Source organism: Seriola lalandi, unplaced genomic scaffold, assembly GCF_002814215.2.
Source record: "Seriola lalandi dorsalis isolate HSWRI2012SDOR001 ecotype SW California unplaced genomic scaffold, Sedor1 jcf7180002054675, whole genome shotgun sequence".
Taxonomy (NCBI): domain Eukaryota; kingdom Metazoa; phylum Chordata; class Actinopteri; order Carangiformes; family Carangidae; genus Seriola; species Seriola lalandi.
The window spans coordinates 223,269-230,387 of record NW_019525228.1 but is presented as its reverse complement, the minus strand read 5'-3'; the positions used below and the strand labels follow the sequence as shown (position 1 = coordinate 230,387).

General features: G+C 41.5%; 1 long non-coding RNA gene across 1 annotated transcript; it reads left to right on the top strand.

Moving 5' to 3' along the window:
* The first annotated feature begins 14 nt into the window (after positions 1 to 14).
* On the top strand, positions 15 to 1,016 carry LOC147818229 (uncharacterized). Its single transcript, XR_015438184.1, has 2 exons — positions 15 to 250; positions 357 to 1,016. It is a non-coding gene; the product is annotated as an uncharacterized LOC147818229 (long non-coding RNA).
* The last annotated feature ends 6,103 nt before the right edge of the window (positions 1,017 to 7,119 follow it).

The following is a 7,119-nucleotide window of genomic DNA, read 5'->3' as shown; positions in this document are numbered from 1 at the left end:
TATCTTTCAGCTGTCTTCTTGGACTGAACTCGGGCCCTGCAAACTGGGCCAGTGTTACCCGCCTGGTGGAGGCTGTTTGAAACCAGCTCTGCGTCTTCACCCGGTGGCCACGTGGTCCAGAGGGACCGTGAGGACTCGCTGGTCATTCAGTCTCAAGGATCATGTGGCATCAGAGAGGCAGTGCTGGCCAGCCCCAGGTTGATGGCTCAGATCAACATCGAGCTCTTTGAATTGAATTGAGGACTCAGTGGTGAGAGTTTGTCATAAAGCTTTTGGTGTGTTGTAATCTGTTCTGTGATTTATCTTTTAATGAAAGCTGGAAATCCTAAAACAGTCTGTTTGTCTGTGTGGTCCAGGTGCTGGCCAGACTCTCCCTTCAGCAAAGGGTCTGTCATTTATTCTTGCAGCTCACATCATGTGCTGTGGTGCAGTGGATGGATGGGCATCGGTTGAGAAAACTAAGGTCATCACATGACTCACTGTCACAGGGTGAGGAGCTCTGGAGAGAGATCATCAGTTTCACCTGAACCTCAAGTTCTGTTAGTGAGTTATATGATAAGTTTATCGCACTACAGTGACTCACTGTCGCCTCTTGAGGAACAAAGTGGTGTTACAAGATGAGACGGCCTGTTGAGGACATCCAGCAGCAGTTACACAGTGAACCTTTCTAAGACAGTCTGCAGTCACTTATTTCTGCCCCATCACCATTCTGTTCAAAGGAAGGCGTTTTATTAAGCGTTGCTGTATAGCCACATTTAAACATTTCTATAATTGTTGTTGTTGATTAAAGTCAACATAGGAAGTCTTGTGACTTCATGTGTTGTGATTTCTATACTGTGCTGCTGCTACTGTTAAAATTCACACCAGACACGCTCCATAAAAACCATCAGCAAAGCAAAGCTTCATAAAAAACTGTATTTCACATTAAAACTGCATTAATTTCAACAATTTACAATCAACTGTAACTGACAAATTAAAAATAAAAGTTTGCATAATAAAGAGGTGGATAAATCTTATTTAGTAACAAGTATAAATTATAGTAGAGATGTAAAATAATCCTTCATAGCTCAGTGAGGACGGAGCAACAGTCTGACAGGTCGACTGGAAGCTGCTGCAGCCGTCCATAAGTGATGGAGGGAAGGTGCAAAAAGACCAGGAGCCGTTATTCATCATCAGTCTTAGTGTTAGAAAATGTTTTACACTGTGGTTTTACAGTTTAACGTTAGCACACATGCTAACTTCAGCTACAATAATAAGTTACTCCTCACATATATGATATTAGCCTGTAAGACTAATGTAACAGTTGTGACAGCTAACCGTGTTAGCAGCATCTTCACACGGCTCAGCCAGGAGCCTGTTGATGTGGGAGGATGTACTTGGTGTCCTCGAGGTCACAGGTCAGATCCCCCCCTCCCTCCTCCCCAGCTCCACCCTCTCATCCAAATATGGTTTCTTCTGGCTCCAAAAAAACTAAGATGGCGACGTCCATTAAGACAAACTTGAAGCTTCAGAAGTTCACAAACCACCGTGTGACGTCTCGGCCGTTTGCCATTTGGTTCACACCGAAACATCAAATACTGAAAACATTACTGTGAAGTTTCATGCAGATATTCATTGTCCCCAGGGGATGAATCCACAGGTCGTCAGTGCAGCAGGTTATTATGACCCATAGTTACGTTTTTTGTTGCTAGGCGACATCCAGTGGTCGTAGTAATGATGACAAGCGAAGGGAAAAGTGTCAGTGATGTAGTATAAAGAGAGACAGAGTCCACGTCAGCAGGAGGTGCTGATGGCTGGATGAATGTGACATCGATTCCCATGTGAAACCAGCTGTTTACGTTGTTTCTATTATCCATGAGCGTAGTTTAACCGAGTTATTATTGTAACCATGACAACCAAGGTGCGGTACGCCTGCTGCTGTAGGGGGCGCTGTTTCAGTCGACGGTCCTATGGGCCATAAAAAAGATCTGCGAGTTGTTCAGGTCGGAGGAGCTCAACGTTTTCACTTCTCTACTTCCTCTAAATTCATTGAACATATATTAGAAGCCATTTATTTTTTAGTTTACCTCTTCCTTTTCGTGTCATTGTCAGCTCATATTTGACTCTGTCCAGCTCTTTGGTTTATGACCATGAATTTACTAAACTAATGACATTCCTCAGCTGTACGTTGTTTAGTGCTAATTAGCTAATTGCTAACACATTGAACTAAGCTGGTGAACACGGGAAATATTACTTCCTAACAGAATGTTTACATTGCTATCAGTGTTAGCATGTTAGCACCACTGTGCCTCAGTACAGTTTCAAAAAGCTGCTGTAGCGGTGAAGTAACGGGTCACATTTACTTTTACTTTAACAAAGTCGTTTTGTTTGTTTGTTTGTTGTTTTGTTTGTTTTTTTTGTTGTGTAATTGTAGTTTTTGGAGTATTTAGATATTTGTTGACTCAAGTATTTTACTCCATACCTGAGTAAAGACAAAGGTCACGTGATGAAGTCATGATGAACTGTGTGAGGAGAAGCTGCTGATTGGAGGCACCACCCGGCAGCCACGGCGAGTGTCCCAAATCAAACACACCTGCCACGTCGCCTGACCAACAGGTGCATTCTGGGTGTGGCTAACGCTAAATGTTAAAATACTGGCGGTGGATCCTCCGGCTGAGTCTGAGTTAAGTTTTCCTTAAAATAAAAACAGTTGCACAAAACACCTTTAAGTCTCATCCTTAAGGTTTCCTTAAAATGTTTATGCTTAAAAGTTTTTAAGGTTTTTCTCCTCATCTTGGTTTACTTAAGAAATCACTTATTTAAACCGTTGCACAAAAGACTAGTGATCTTTGCATGTCTGAGTTTCTGTAGTTAAATGAAGTAAATTAAAACTTCCCAGGAAGATGATAATGATGACGATGTCCCACGACCTGGAGACTCCCTTAACGACGCAGTAGAATTTTACGGCTGTAAAATCTGTCACTGCTGCAAATGCTTTAACTTCACTAAGGAAACCTTTTAAGAGATTCTGTGCAACATCCTTTAGTGACTCCATCATCTAAGGAGAAATTAAAGCTTAAGTGCCACACTTCAGTAGGAAACGGCCAAAGATGTTCTTTAATTTAATAGATTTATCTTGTTATTGTTATCACCGGGTTTTTTACTTTCTACTTGTATCTGAGAACATTTCTACACAAGTCATTTTACTTTTACTTGAATAAAATGTCTTTTAAGTAACAGTACTTGTACTTGAGTACAATCTTCCAGTACTCTTTCCTATGGAAGGGCGATGCATTCACTTGAAAAAGGTTTTTTCTCAAGTGAATGCATTGCCCTTCTGGACTTTCCGCCCCTGCAGAACACAAGCAGAGTTGTTCTGATGCCCCAGGGTGAATAATGGGAACACATTTCTGCATAAAAAAAACTCTATACCTTTATATCACAGCTGTTTTCTGCACCAGCCTTCCACCGCGTGAACATGGCGAGGCTTCAAACCACAAGCTGAAACAGATTTAGAATAAAACCCAGAGGGGCCTGGTGTTGTCACTGACCACAGCCACAATCTCAACACTTGTCACCAGATACCAGATGTGTCCCTCTTACGACCAGACAGTTTCACTTCAGACAACCACGTCTGGAGTTATCAGGCCAACAACAGAAAGGAAATTTAACGTGTCACAACAACTAAAGCAGCGACTCAGAATGGCTTCATGTTTATTGCCCCTGTCTGTTCCCTCAGTGAAAACATGCAGCAATGTTGGAAAATGCACCAAACAGTGGAAGAGAAACTTGAGCGTAGGAAAGCAGCTCTCAGGAGGAGACACTTTTGGCGTTTGCCACACAGAATGACTCATCCACCCATTTTACTTTTTTTTTCCCGCTGCTCAGTCGAGCAGAAAGACTTTTTTTTTTTTTTTTTTTTCACCATTTGCTCATAAAAGTGCCTTTTAGGTGTAATAAGAGGTTTGTGCTCCTCGCCACAGTTTCCCTTTCAGTGACGTTCTCATGCTGGATAAAAATGTCTGCTCATGCTGAAGATTGAAGTTTACAGCGAACTGCCTCACATGGTTTGTGTGAGTCTCAGACTGATTCCTGTGGACGTTTAAGGACGCCACAGATGTTGAGTTTGCACATATTTCCACAGACGCCTCTAATTGTTGATATCCTTTCCTCCGACCACCAGATCCGCTGCTCGACCGTTGTTGATGAATGAAGTTTCTTCTAAACCGGTCATGACAACCTGCAAAAAGAATCACTGAAGTTTCCTTCCAGCGTCCGCAGTGACCTGAGCTTTCTAGAAGGCAACAGTCTGTGATGCTGCTGCTGAGGATCGTCTTGGTTTCCACCTGTTGAAGCCTTTAGTCACGACCTCAAGAACATTTTCATAAAACTGATCCGGGAGTTTCATTCAAAGTTAAATACTGACTTTGAGGAGGAAGTCAGGTCTAAATCTGATCTGACCTGATCTACTTTGAGGCAATGATAAAAACAGGTGTGGGTGAAATGGAAGTTAAAGGATTATGTTTTTGTCATGTCGGTCTTAATGCAGTATCCACAATGACAGTGTCAGCTGCTACATTCATTAGCATTAGCCGTGGACGTGCAGAGATGTTAGACTGAAGCCTCGTGTGGGCAGGAGGGTGATTACAGTCAACGTACAGATGACGTACGAATAAAAATCACAACCTTTTTTTTTTTACTTACTACATTTTTATTATGTTCCAGCGACAGTCAGAGCGGCAGCCATTTTGTTCTCAGGTTGGACGTCCGTCTCATTCTCATTGACACGATATCTCAGTAACTCCTTGAGGGAACTTCTTCAAATTTGTCACAAAAATTCACTTAAGGACTCAAGGATGAACTGATTAGATTTTGGTGGCCAAAGGCTAAAGGTCAAGGTCACAGTGACCTCACAAAACACGATTTTGTGAATGTGAATCCTCGCGAACTCTCAAGGGAACTCCTGAAGGGAAACCCTTCAAATTTGTCACAAACTTCCACTGGGCCCAAGGATGAACAATTAGACTTTGGTAGTCAAAGGTCAAACATCAAGGCGACCTCACAGAACACTTTTTAACCATTACTCAAGACTTCACAAAGTAATTGTGACAAAATTTCACACAAATGTTGAATATTAATATTTTCTATGACTCTGGATAAACAGGGATGAAACCTGGAACTAGTCTGAGTGGAGGAAGGATACGACGACGAGGTAACTGTAGATTTAATTCAAAACAAAACATAACATTGACTGTGTTGCTTTGTCTGAAGAAGATGTGCTGAAACGTTGATCTACAGAATCTAAAAGAGAGAGAACGCAGTGGAGTTACATCTGTGCTGCATCCCCTTTTTTCTCCTGCAGTTATTTCTCCATTCGAAGACAGTTTCCTGGTGTTGTCGGCTAATGAGGAGCAGCAGCAGAATGGAGCGTTTGTTTTTGTTTCTCTGAGAATAATCTGCCTCAGTGAGGAGGAGGAGGAGGAGCAGGTTCACTTCAGGTCCTCTGAAGGACACGGTCCTCTGCCCCTGAACTGGAATGCAATTAATAAATAGTGATTTATGGGCCTTCGCAGTCGTTTGTTTGCCATTGTGCAACATGTAGTCTGCAGCTCTTATTATAGGAAAACCAAATGTGTATAAAGGCACGTGCTTTGAATTTGCTCTGAATCCTTTATTGTGGCTGCTGCTGCTTGTCTGTTAAAATAGCTTCTCTCTGACAGGAACCTCCTCAAAAGCCCAAATCAAATCTGCTGAGGGTCATGGTGGTTATTGAGTGTTCTACTGAGAAACTCTGGAAACTTGGGTTATTTCAGAGGTCTAATTGTCTTTAGGTAAATGTCTCAGGCTTTGATGTTTGCATGAAAGGAGAAGCAACAAATGGGATAAAACAGCCGGATACCGAGCGAGAGCGCGGGAGCAGCTGCTCTGGATACAGGAGGTAGATTAGAAATTTTACAAGATCTTCAGATGTGGCGACAGCGTGGTTTTGAATCCTCTCTCCTCCTCTGCAGCAGTGTTTGTCATTTCTGACCACATTCAGACTCCGGCCCAGCCTCCACTGTGAAGCAAACAGGCTGAGGCAAGGCCTCGTCATTATCCAAGCTCCTCTCCGGTCGTTTCAGCATCACTGTAAATAATGTCAAACACATTTCTCCAATAAATCAACTGTTCATGAGGCAGAAGAACGGCTGATTTAAAGAGACACAGCCATGATATAAACAGAAGATTCTTTCTTATGACAGTAAAAGGTCAATCAGTGCAAATTGATAATTATATCATTCTGATTTTCATTGTTTAGTCACATATTGCCTCCAGAAGTGATTCACTGTTCTGACTCTCCAGTGGTTAAACCCTTAATTCTGCTTTTATTTCAACTCTGCTTCTTCTTTCATCAGTGACATTTAATTTAAAACAATAACTGTTTATTAAATAATCACTGTGCATACTCATACTGTTTTTCTACAAAGTGCAAAGTGGCTGCTAACTTAAGATCACATAAGCACAAAGTCAAACCAGGACGCACCGACTCTTGGGTCTCATGAGAGGAAGTTGTTTTAAGAAACATCTTCAGTTGTTTTTGTAAAACCTCAGAAACATATCTTCAAGATTTACAGACATTCTATTTTCATCATTTATTTAAGGAAATTCTCCTGTTGTCTTCTGATCATCATCCCCCTCACCAGGAAGTCAGAAGCGTCACCTGACATCACAGGATGCTGAACCTTTGTCTTCATGTGTCTACTCACTTGAACACTTCCTCCATACATTTGACATCAAAATACAACTTGTAAACTTTGCACAGTTAAAGTTTGAGGAGCTGTGGTGTTTGTCTCCATCTGGAGGAGAACAGGGAAACTTGTGGGATGACGTCAATAGAAACAAATCCACCCGTTCAGATGAAACATGCTGGAGTCAAATGTTGTGCATAATAATAATGTCGACACAGCACACAGCACCATTCCTGTAAAATATTCAGGTTTGTTACAACATATTAATGAGCAACAACAGCTTGTGAGTCAGGGCAATCATTTTTATTTATTATTTACGTAAATACTACACTCCATTACATAATACTACAGTGTTGGAGAAGAGCTTTTTTTTTTTTTTTTTAATTGAAAATAACATTTTTGAATAATATCG